This window comes from Canis lupus, chromosome 16, assembly GCF_003254725.2.
Source record: "Canis lupus dingo isolate Sandy chromosome 16, ASM325472v2, whole genome shotgun sequence".
Classification (NCBI taxonomy): domain Eukaryota; kingdom Metazoa; phylum Chordata; class Mammalia; order Carnivora; family Canidae; genus Canis; species Canis lupus.
Window position 1 is genome coordinate 20,898,745 of NC_064258.1, and position 12,266 is coordinate 20,911,010.

At 52.4% G+C, this 12,266-nt stretch overlaps 1 protein-coding gene across 4 annotated transcripts in view; it reads right to left on the reverse strand.

The window, feature by feature from the left end:
- The window catches only part of PTPRN2 (protein tyrosine phosphatase receptor type N2), a 725,828-nt gene that overhangs the window by 9,443 nt on the left and 704,119 nt on the right, over window positions 1-12,266 (reverse strand). The window lies entirely within an intron of this gene.

The following is a 12,266-nucleotide window of genomic DNA, read 5'->3' on the forward strand; positions in this document are numbered from 1 at the left end:
TAATACTATTTGGGTTTGAAATTTTGACCTTTTCATTAATTCAACGTGTGTTGTTCTTCTATTTCTAGGAGACAGACAAAGAGTTGAGACACATCCACCAGTACGAAAATGCAAAATGTGGGAGTGAGTGGCTGCCTCCGAGGTAGACGAGGACCCACGTGCCACAGGAGGTGCCACGTTCTGTGCATCATCTCAACTCACAGCAGGGTGGAGCTGCCCCTGCTCCTGCTTGTCTAGGCAGGACGGTGTGTCCCTGGTCACCAGAGCAGGTGGCTGCCATCATCGGCAGCCAGGCTGCTCCAGGCGGAAGGGGCCCTGCTCATCTGCACAATCTGAGTGAGTGCATCGCTGCCTTGGCACAGAGCCAGGAGATTAATGTGAAGATTTCCAAGGTTGTCATAAGTTTGAAAGTCCTGTGGTTCAGTGGCGTATTCGGGTGGCGCCCGAGCTGCCAGTGATGTGTTCCGGGCGCAGCAGGTGAGACAGGTAGAGAGGGACAAAGGTGGGCAGGGGAGGTGGTGGGAGGAGACAAGGCTGAACCACACGTACCAGCACAAAGGGAACAGGTGTCTCTGGCAACGTGTCCCCCGGGGGAGGAGGGATGGCGGAATGGCCTCCTGCATCCGTGTCAATCCCTAGTCCCCGTCCTTGAGCAGACAGGATGGAGCGCCTGCCCCTCCTGAGGCTGTGGGGATGGTGCTCAGCCCCTCGTGAGCTCCCAGCCAATATGGTGGCCTTACAGGAACCTTCCAGGTAAGGAATGCACCCTATGGGCGCAGGAGCGTTACACATTTCCCCCGTGTTACATCAGGGCCTTCGCAGGGAGGAGGAGAAAGCTGTCCCTGGAGCAGCCAGATCGACCCTCAGGGAGCTGGGCAGGTGGGGTCCCCGGAGAAACTCATTCCAGGAAAAGACAGGACTCAAGTCCTGGGAAGCTGACAGCAAGGCCCCAACACATCTAATCTTGTTTTAAAGGGAGCCCACGTTTCCCCTGTTCTGTTCCGTTGCTCTGCGTGTTTTTGTGCCAGGACCACACTGTCTTGATGATCACAGCCGCTTCGTAATAGACCTCGGAGTCCGGTTCGTGATGCCTCCTGCTCGGCTGTTCGGGTCGGCTCTGGTCCTGTACGCACTTTAGGATCATTCCTGCCCTGTGAACGAAGCTGGTGGTAGCCGATAGGGATTGCGTTAAATGTGCAGGTTGCTTTGGGTAGTATGGACGTTTTAACGGTGTTTTGTCAAAAGCAGATGAACACAGGGGAAGGGGAAGAAAAAGGAGAGCGGGAAGAGAGTCGTGAGACAGAGAACACCCGGAGGGCGGCTGGAGGAGGTGGCTGGGCTGGGCTGCATGGGGAATGGGCACGCATGAGGCACCTGTCAGAGGAGCACTGGGACAAATCCCTGATTTCTGCCCCTGGAGCCAACACTGTTCTGTGTGGTCACTGAAATTTAAATAAGAAAAATAAAGTTCAATGATGGATTGAAAACAGTAAATAGAAATAAAGGGAACCTGTGCCCCTGAGACAGCCTGAAACAAAGGGTGAGTTTGCCCCACTGCCCAGTGGGCAGATGGGGATGAGGGGGTGCCGGGCCAGCGGGTCCAGGGGTCAGGGGGTGTGGGGTCCCCCACGGCGGCCAAGGACTGAGGCCCTGCTGCTTCCGGAGTAGGCCAGGCATCTGGGGCCACATGCACATTTCAGGGGCAACGGCGCACAGGACTTGGCCTCTTCCAGGAACGGGCTTGCAGTAGGAAGGTTAAAGCCTACATGGAGGGGGTGGGGAGACGGTTTGCAACACCCCACACTCGGTGCTGCCTCTCTCTAGCCAGTCTGGTCAGAAGCACCCTGGGGGCCATTGGGCAGAGGCCCCCGAGTGTGGGCTCTGTGGGACTGTCCCCCACCCGTGGGCTGGTGATGGGGCTCAGGTGCTCCTCTTCCCCGGCCTGAGGCTCCTTGCAGGGTCTCACGCGGTGCCACACCAGCTGTTAGAATTCTCAGCACCGGGCCTTTTGGTGGCTCGGTGGTTGAGCGTCTGCCTTTGGCTCAGGGCGTGACCCTGGGGTCCTGGGATTGAGTCCTGAATCGGGCTTCCTGCGTGGAGCCTGCTTCTCCCTCTGTGTCTCTGCCTCTCTCTGTGTGTAAGAGTATGAATAAATAAAATTAAAAAAAAAAAAAAAGAATTCTCAGCACCCATAGCATGTCAGGAGCTCTCGGATTCCGAGATTGGGCTCTCCCGAGGGAGAATCTGCTCATTTACGGTCTACACTGGCTTCCAGGCATGCCCAAGGCTGCTCCCTCCTATGGCTGGAGTCGAAGATCCTGGAGCCGCTGGTGTGGGGTGGACCCTGGGGCAGCAGGCAGAGACCGAGGCCTAGTCCTTCAGGAAAGAAGTCTTGAGGGTTTAGTGTGGGATCCAGACTCTGATAAAACCTCTCTCATTTTAAGGCAGTTTAGGGCACTTTCTTTTAGTCCTTGAAGCTGTTTTTTTTTTTTTTTTTTTAAAGGTTATTTGAGAGAGAGAGAGAGAAGAGAGAGAGCATGAGTAGGGGGTGGGCAGAGGCAGAGGGAGAAGGAGAAGCAGACTCTCCACTGAGCAGGGAGCCCGACATGAGGCTCCATCTCAGGACCCCAGGATCATGACCGGAGCCGAGGGCAGAGGCTCCACTGACTGAGCCCCCCGGTGCCCCTCCTTGGAGCTGTTAAAACCTCTTCCAGCAGCTCTTGTATCCTGAGGGCTGCTCTGTGTGCTGGGACCCTGTGGACCGTCCCTGCTGGAAGCCACAGGAGAGGGCTGGGGACACGCGCCCTCCCTCCTGGGTGGCCGCCCCAACCCGCCCCTTGGATGAAATGCTACGAGTAACGCCCTCTGGACCAGCACCTGAGAGGGGAAGGGTGGGAGAGGAGGGGACGTCTGACGGGCTGTCCCGGGACCAGGAGGGTAACGTCCAGCCAGCCAGGGCGGCTAGTGCAGAGCCAGAGTCAGACACTCAGGAAAGTCAAACCGACGCTTAGAAATGCCCAGAATTAGATTCTGGGAAGCGATGTTGTTGGCATGGATGGCTCACAGTCCCCTGCTTGCTAGGATTGTGATACTAAGTCAGTCAGCGGTCGGTTGTGAGTGGTGGGGACACTCCGGAACGGCGCCACAGGGTCCCCGGCCCATCCCTGCTCTGGTCTCAGGGCTACCTCTGACTCAGAGCCGTGGCCACAGTGGCGGGGGGGGGGGGGGGGGGCTCAGAGCCACGGCCTGGGGGGGTGGGGGGGGGCGGGGTGCCAACGGTGAAGCACTGGGCCCTCTTCTGACTCCTTGCAGCCTCAGGAAGAGATCAGATCCTTCACCCCTCAGGAGAGAGCCTGGAGGTAGTCAGGACAGCGCCAGACTGTTAGCACTTATGGGGTGTGTCCTTCCTAGGTCACCCCAGGGCACTGGGGGGAGGCCTTTAGAAAGAGTCGCTAATTCAGTGGGATAGAGCACTGTCCCCAGTACTGCAGCCCAGCCAGACAGTGCCCTTTCCCGTGAGAAGCCTCAGGATCCTACTGAGCACAGCATGCGAGCTGCCACTGCCCAACAACCCAGACAGCTGTGCTGGGGACTCCCTGCCACAAGGACGGGACACGCCCTGGCTGTGTGGGGAGGAAGTGAGCAGGAGCTCCGAGAAGGGCCGGGCGCAGGCAGCCTCCCTGGGGCTGCTGGGGTCTCCAGGGAGAGGCTCCTGGCCAGGGGCAGACACCCAGGCCCCGCAGAGGGCAGGCTGCGGTGCCAGCGGGCATGTGTGCAGGCTCTGTAGGTGCCCGTGGGGCCGGCAGGACAGACAGGTGGTGATGCCTGCAGGGACGGGGGGGGGGGGGGGGGACAGGTGGATTGGCTGCTGGTGCCCATGGTCCCCAGAAGGGCTGGGCCTAAACACCAACTGAGTGAGGGTAGGCTGAGCTGGTCTGTGCTTTCTCACGTGCCCCCATGGACTGGCCGGCCTGGGCAGGGGACTGCGGGCGACCCCAGGAGCAGACCTGACCCAGGAGGGCTGGGGGAGCGGGCCCTGCATCTACCCGCTGGCAGGTCTGTGTCCTGAGCTGTCCACCCAGCCCCGCGTTGCTCGTCCATGCTGCCCGGCCCCTGGGCCAGAGACCATTTAGAAGCCACTGTAGGATCTTGGGAGTACCCGGCCCGTGGTGTCTCGTTCTCTCCCCTGCCCAGTCTGGCCAGGTCCCAGCTCCATGGCCGCCTCTGACCCTGTCTGACCCATATGCGGGCAGCTTGGTGTGGGAAGCGCCGAACATGTGGTGACAGCAGATGACGGAAGACTGCACACCCCAGCTCTCCTGTCCAGACCCTGCACTGTTGCTTCCCTGGTGGCTCCAGACTGACCCAGGTTGGGTGTCCTTTCACCCCGGGCCCTGTGCAGGCTCCTCGGGCCCCTCCCCTGCTCCCGCGTTCACGACCACTCCTGCTGCCTGAGTTTCTGCAGTGCTGACTCTGGGGCTCTGGCTGCCCTCTAGTGCCTCGACCTCGGCTCTGCCATTTGCAGAAAGACCAGGGATCTATGTTGACCTGGTCGGCGGGGGGCCCTCTGGCTCATCACCAAACGTCTGAGCTCTGTTGCCTCAGTTTACAAGGTGTTGGAACACAGGAGCCTCATGTCCCATTCTGCTCCAAAGACAGGAGTCCACAGCCCTATTCAAGGCTCTGCCCCGGGTGGGGAGTGAGGTACCTCCCAGGGCCCTGCAACCCAGGTGAGGGTACTCCTGGTGCTCACGGCCCTGCAGACCGCAGTTTGGGGCTCTGTCTGTTTCTCCCCATAGGGGAGAACCTCAGGGAGGATGACAGGGTTGTCCTGCCTTGTTCACCATCCCTTCCCTGACACCAACCCTGGCAAGGTGTTCAATAAATGCCAGGCTGAAACAACACTTCTGTGGCTTTGCCACAAGAGGGTCACCGTGGCATGGCGACCGTGGCCATGAGGCAGAGCAGGATCCATGAGAGGAGAAAGAAGCTGGGGAGCCATGGAGCAGTATGTGCAAAGGCCCCGAGCTCCACAGTCAGAGGCCGCAGTGGTGAGATGCAAGAGTCAGCAAGGCTTCTGAGGGCTTGCTCTTTCAGACGCCAAGTAGATGCCGTGTGGATGCTGTGTGGAGAACAGATGAGGTCAGAACCCAGCTGGGGGATGAGTCCAGAGGCTGCTGCTGTGGGGCTAGAGAAAATGGGGTGGCGGGTACCTGGGGATGCCCACCTTCAGCGCAGTTCCCTAGAGCCCCATGGCCCCGTGAGGCTCCCTGCGACGACAGAGGTGCTATGTCACCCTCTGTGGCAGCCATGAGTCATGTGTGGCATTGGGCGCGAGATGTGTGGCCAGCACGATGGAGGTACCGATTCCCAAACTTTAATTCACTTGAGTAGACACGTGGGGTTCGTGGCTACGTACTGCGCAGTGCATCTCTGGAGGAGCAGCAGCTTTCAAGAAGCTGAAGGAGCCATGAACTATATTAGTTAGGAAAGGTATTTGATAGCTCACAGCACGATTACACACTTGACAGTCACTGAAGGAGCAGACCTTAAAGTTCTCACCACAAAACAGAATCACAACCATGAGGCAGACGAGGTGCTAACTAGCCTTACTTTGGCCATCGTTTCATAACACACATATTTGTCGATTCACCACGTGGTGTACCTTAAATTTATACAGTGTTTTACTCCAAGTATATCTCACTAAAGCTGGGAAAAGCTTAAAAGCTTTTTAAAAAAAGTCATCTTGATATCATTACTTATAAGAGTGAGCCATGGTGTACGGGCAGGATACTCAGCTAATCTGTTTAATCTTTCTGCTTGGTCATCTCTCTTGGTTCCCAAAGCTAATATTCCACCTTCTACCTTTAACTGATATATTTTTTTAAAGATTTATTTACTTATTTGAGAGAGAGAGAGAGAGAAGGGGGAGGGAAAGAGGGAGAGGGAGAGAGAACCCCAAGGAGATTCCCTACTGAAGGTGGAGCCCAATGTGGGGCTTGATCCTGTGACCCTGAGATCATGACCTTAGCTGAAATCAAGAGTCAGAGGTTTAGCCAACTGAGCCCCCCAGATGCCCCTATTTTGACCTGCTATTAAAAGTTAACATCTCTTATGAGAAAATGTGGGGGGAAATTTTCTTTTCTTTTTCTTTCTTTTCTTCTCCCTCCCTCCCTCCCTTTCTTTCTTTCTTTCTTTCTTTCTTTCTTTCTTTCTTTCTTTCTTTCTTTCTTTCTTTCTTTCTTTTTCTTTCTTCTTTCTTTCTTTCTTTCTTTCTTTCTTTCTTTCTTTCTTTCTTTCTTTCTTTTTTCTTTCTTTCTTTTTTCTTTCTTTTTCTCTCCTCTTCTCTTCTCTTCTCTTCTCTTCTCTTCTCTTCTCTTCTCTTCTCTTCTCTTCTCTCTCTCTCTTCTCTTCTCTTCTCTTCTCTTCTCTTCTCTTCTCTTCTCTTCTCTTCTCTTCTCTCTTCTCTCTCTTCTCTTCTTCTCTTTCTTTCCCTCCCTCCCTCCCTCCCTCCCTTCCTTCTTTTAAAGTAACAGCTACCCTAACAGGTATAAGATGATAGCTCATTGTGGGTTTGATCCACGTTTCCTACACCAGACAATTTGCTGTGGGCTTTACAAATGGGGTGGGTCTGTTGGTTGGCAGGGAAGAGGCAACAGTACAGCGTGGCTATCAAGGACACAGGCTGTGAAGTCACATCCCAGGGAGGTCACCTGATGCTGTGTGACATTGGGGGAGGTCAGCCCACTTGTCTGCACCTGAGAAATGCTAATCCAAGTGTTAGAGCGCACAGAGCCATTGTACATCACCACCTTAAATGTAAATGCATAAGAAACAAAGTTGGGGACAGGTTTTAAAAAATTACTCTCATGTGCATTTTCCGTGTTGGTCACAAAGTGCTCTAGGGAAAACATCGCTAATCAAGCTAAATAAATAAAAGTTGTACATGCTCATATACAAAGGTCTAAAGTGATGCACACTACAGACTCAAGACTCATCCCGTCTGCAGATGAAGGTGAGGAGGTGAGAAAACTTGCCCTTTTTTGCTTTATATGTTTCGGTGATACTTTGACAGGCATGTGAATGTCACTGCTTTTATTTATTCCTGTGTTTATTTTGAATGTAAAACTATTTATTGACCCCCTGTGGGCCAGTATTTACAATAAACAATATACAGTTTGATACCATTCTGACTACAATGTTATTGTTTTTCCTGGTTTCTGCTGAACCAGTAGCTCAAATACTGAGAAGACAGCTCGCATATCAGGAATGAGTTGGGGCCATGAAAAAACATGGAGGTCAAGAACGTGGGTTCTAGAAGTCTGTCTGCCCATTTATTCCAGCAGGTGAAACTGCCAACGTTTCTAACCATCTGATTATGGTTGGGTTTCCATGTGCAACTCCTTGGGCGGTCCACGAATTGTGACTTTGTTGTCAACGCAGCACAGGGACTTTCAGCTTCTTGGGAAGGAATGGTTCACCAGAAGGAGGCTTTCAATGTCCATGTAACCAAGTTTGCTCACCTAATTAAAATACACCAGGACTTGTCTGGGTTTGTCCTTCAGGTGGGGAGGTTGTTGGTGGTGATAAAATGCTCCTTTAAGGGATCTTACAAATAAACTTGCACTTATATGACTGTAAATATGGATATGGGTTGACATGGCTGCTTTTAAATTGTTTGATTTAAACTGTTTACATTATATTTAAATTGGTTAATTACAAAATTTGAAAGGTTAATTTCAAATTTCAGGAAAAATTTCAGTTTCAGGAAAAATTTTAGTTTAACTGATTTTTTTTTCTTTTAATTTTTAAAAATATGTATTTATTCATGAGAGACATAGAGAGAGGCAGAGGAGAAAACAGGCAGAAGGAGAAACAGGCTCCCTGTGGGGAGCCCAACGTGGGACTCCATCCCAGGACCCCAGTATCATGCCCTGAGCCAAAGGCAGACGCTCAATTGCTGAGCCACCCAGGTGCCCCTAAATGATTTATTTCTTAAGTCGCCGAAAATGATGGCATCCCAGAAACAACATGGGCTTGTCCCTGGTTATAAAATTCTTCTCATTCACTACATGTTGTCCCAGCACTTTTTCCACCACAAATTCTTCAGGCTCTGCTGCTTCTACTTTTTCACTCTTTCCACTCTATTTCTTTCCCATCTTTTGTAATGGAGTTTTGCTGGAGGCCGTTTTTTATGGACTTGAGCTATTAGTCACCGCCTCCAGGCTGTCCTGGGTCTGCAGTGTCTCCTTATTTGTGTTTTTAAATTTTATTGTGTTTTAAATTTTAATTCCAGCATCGTTAACATACAGTGTTACATTAGTTTCAGGTGGACAGTATAGTGATCCACGTGGGGAAAATCTTCATGACATTGACTTTGGCAAAAGATTTCCTGGATAGGACACTAAATGCACAGGCAACGACAGGAAAAATAGACAAATGGGACTTTATAAAAACTAGACGCTTTCGTGCACCAAGGACATCATTAGGAGAATGAAAATATTTTCTCCCACAGAATTTCCCTGTTCTATGGGAGGAAATATTTGCAAATCACATATCTGTAAGGGATTAATATTCAGAATATATAAAGAACCTCTATAGCTCAGTAACAACAAAAAGCAAACAGTCCAATTAAAAAATGGGGAAACAACTTGGAAAAAAAAGGGAGAAATGAGTTGAATAGACATTTCTTCAAAGAAAATATCCAAATAGCCAACAAACATGAAACGATGCTCAGCATCACACTCATTAGGAAAATGCAAATCAAAAACACAACAAGACACCACTTCACACACATTAGGATGGCTACTTCCAAAACAAGAAAATAGTAAATGTTGGAAAAGACGCAGAGCAATTAGAGCCCTTGTATGTTGTTGTTGCTGGGGATGTAAAATGGTGCAGCCGCTGGTGAAAACGGTGTCGCACATCCTCAAAAAGTTAACCATACAATTGGCACGTGATTTGGCAAGTCCACGCTGGGCCTGTACCCAGAAGAGATGGAAGCTGAGGCTCCAAGGGTACTTGTGCGTCCACGTGGCAACATCACACATGATAGCTGCAGGTTGGAAGCAACCTGAGTGTCCGTCAGGGGGTGATGGGTAAAGGAATTCCACACGACAGACTATGATCTGGCCTTGAAAAGGAAGGAAGTCCTGCCACTGGCGGCCTGGTGAGCCTGAGGACATGATGCTAAGCAAGCCAATCCCGCCCCAAAAGGACACACGCCATGTGATGGCACTTGTGACGTCCCAGCACCAGGAATTTTCAGCACAGCGGGCAGGAGGGAGACTATACATCCCCTCACATGAGCAGCTGTTGACTGAAGTGCCCCATGTGGCACAGAACAGGACAGCAGGTCGGGCTGCTGAGGCCTACTGGGGTGCTAGACACATGGCTGCCTGGGCATGCACACCTGCCCACGTTCCCACGGCGTGGTCACAGCATGGCACATCTGTGTGCACCGGCGGGGCAGGTGATGCCTGTACTGTGAGGCCCCCAGGCCCAAGGCCCTTGACAGACAAAGGAACAGGCCTCTGTGAGCACATTCGGGGCCTTCCTGAACACCACCCAAGGCGGGAGGCCACGAGTGCCTCAGGCTGCGAGTGCCTCAGTGCTGCACAGCTGAGGCTCGGGGGCGGGTTTCTGTAGTGGCCCCCTTGAGAGTGACATGGCCAACTAGCTGCCGCCGCCTCACTGTGAACCAGCACACACGACTTCCCACTCACTACCATTCCTTTAAAAAATTGCGACGAAAATTAAAAAAAAAACCTGGCCGAGGAGATGTCACGGACACAGATTTCCAAGGCACAACTCTGGAAAACGTCTTGGCTGCAGAAGCATCACGGCTACACTTGAGCCACGTTCTCCCATGAGAGAGGAGCATACGAGCACACTCCCGGAAACGGCGCCCATGAAAATATCAACTGCGAGTGAGAAATGCACTCATGGCAACGGAAGAAATGCGCAGGAGGGTTTTATGGATTGGGCAGAGAGCATGAGCCCGTGGGCTTTGATTTCCGACTGCATTGTTGTCTGCTTGCTAATAAACTAGACAGCGGAGAAAGAGCCCGGATTACGCCTCGCTCACTCTCAGAGGCCTCTAAATAGGATGCAGGCCTTAATCCCCAAGAGCCTGTGTGAATGAGTGGGGTTTGCGTCTGTGGCAGCAGCTGGCCCAGCGAGCGATCTCGGCTTTCGGGGCAGGGCTGGAGGCTCGGCGGCTGTGCAGTCCGTGCAGGAGAGCTTTGGAAAGGCATTCTTTGGTCCTCATGCAATTCATTCCTTCTAAGAAAAGGAAATGGGAAGAAAGGTTTCGAGCCCAGACTTTGGGCCTTTGATCATTTGATGAACGAGGGGTCTGCGGCGCCAGAACAAAACCCTGGGCAGTGGCGCAGTGTGGCGGCCTGGGAAAGACCCACCTCAGCCGGCGAGGGGCCGCCTGCCCTTTGATCTCTCCTGAGACCGGCCTAGGCCCTAGGTCAGAGGATTTCACACTGCACACCCCCCGGGCAGAGGGGAGCAGGTCAAGAACAGGATGGGGGTGACCCATCTCAGCTACAGCCTGGAGCCTGCCTTCTGGGGCTGGTTCCACACGGCTGCGCTCCATTGTTGGACGCTGCCCACACCCGAAGTGGAATCTGACATTCCATGTGACAGTGGAGCCAGTCAATGGCAGGCTAGGGCTCGGACAATGAAGTCAGCCCTGCCCCCAGCTAGCTCTTCGGGCCAGAACATTCTTCTGCACGGCTGCTTCTTGTGAAGCCGGCCTGCACCTCTGAAAATCCAGGACACCAAAGTGACCCCCACAGAACTGAGAAAGCAGCGGTGTCCACCCCGCTGCCAGCGGGGGAGCCGGTTCCATTCTGATGCAAATGCGTACCCGGGGTTTATTGTGTCACATTGCTGGTCATCAACACAGGGGTCGTCTTAAACACGAATGGCGGTCTGTGTCCTTCGGAAGGAATTTTGGTTTAACAGAAGGGAAAGATTACATGTGCAACAGGCAGAAGGGCCGGCAGGTATAGGGGGAGAAATATAAATTCCTGTGAGAGCTCTAAACTCCCAATAATTGGAAATTTGCCAAGGAAAAGATGCCATTTGACACAGACACAGAGGTATTAAATGGACAGGAAACTTGTAATTAAAAAGGTCAGGGTTGTGTTATGATCTAAAACCAAAGTACGTCACTGAAAACAGTTATCAGATCATTCATCTTTCTGCTTTGGTTTCTTTGTTTGCGTGTTGCCAGCACTCAGCTAATTTAGGGTGCTTAAAATAAGATTTGATGGTGCAGAGCCAATGTCTTGCTGTCCCCAGCGGCCAGCCTGGGCGGCTGCACACACAAAGCAGGGTGTGGGCTGCACAGCTGGTCTGGTCCTCGTCCTCCAGTGGCTGCTTGGGTGGCGTTAGGTAGGTCAAGGGTGCTGGTCCTCACGCATAAAGTGGTGGGCTACGCTTGTATCTTAAAGCATGCAAATAAATCCTCAGTCTAGAGATGTGTCCTACTTTTCTCCTTCTTTTTAACCAGAAAAGGCAGTAAGGAAAATGCTTGAGAGTCGCCAACAGCTGTGCGAAAATGTACTGAATCTCATTTCTATAATCAGCATCTGCTTCTGGGCACAGGATGAAGGATGGGTATTCTGGAAGGCAGGGGCCTGTCTGTGAGGACGTGCAGTGGCGTGTGTTTGTATGTGTGTGTGTGTGTACGTGCATGTGTAGGTGGAGAGAACGTCATGTTTGTGGGTGAGAGAGATGGAAGGCGTGCCTACCTCGGCTGGATGTCCGTGCAAGTCCCATGGGATGCTGATGTGCACTGGGGAGAAGCAGTTTTCTCGGAGAGGCTTAGAAGTGCTGTGGGATTCCTTGGTTGCCATGGTAATTCGCGTGTGACTGTCCAAAATATGAGTTTTTCCCCAAATGTGACCGTGGAGCATGCTTCCTGTCTCTAAAGAGACACCTCACAGCTTTGGTCCAGGGACCACAATTGGGAGGCTGGATTAACCCAGCATCCACACCTCCACGGAAGCAGAAGGGCCAGAGGGTGAGACTCTGCCCCAGGAGAAGCTCCCAGGCCAGCCCTGTGTGCACTGCTGCTGGACGTGCACCCTGTCTTCTCATTAGGATGTGTCCATGCAAGTGCCAGAGTGCCGTGAGCAGCAGGGAAGGCCCATTTGTGCAGAGGCTGCGTAGGTGCAAGTGTGCTTTACCAGGCTGTTCAGGGCTTTACCAGGCCATTCAGGGAGATAAGGCCATGCCAGGTGTGCAGA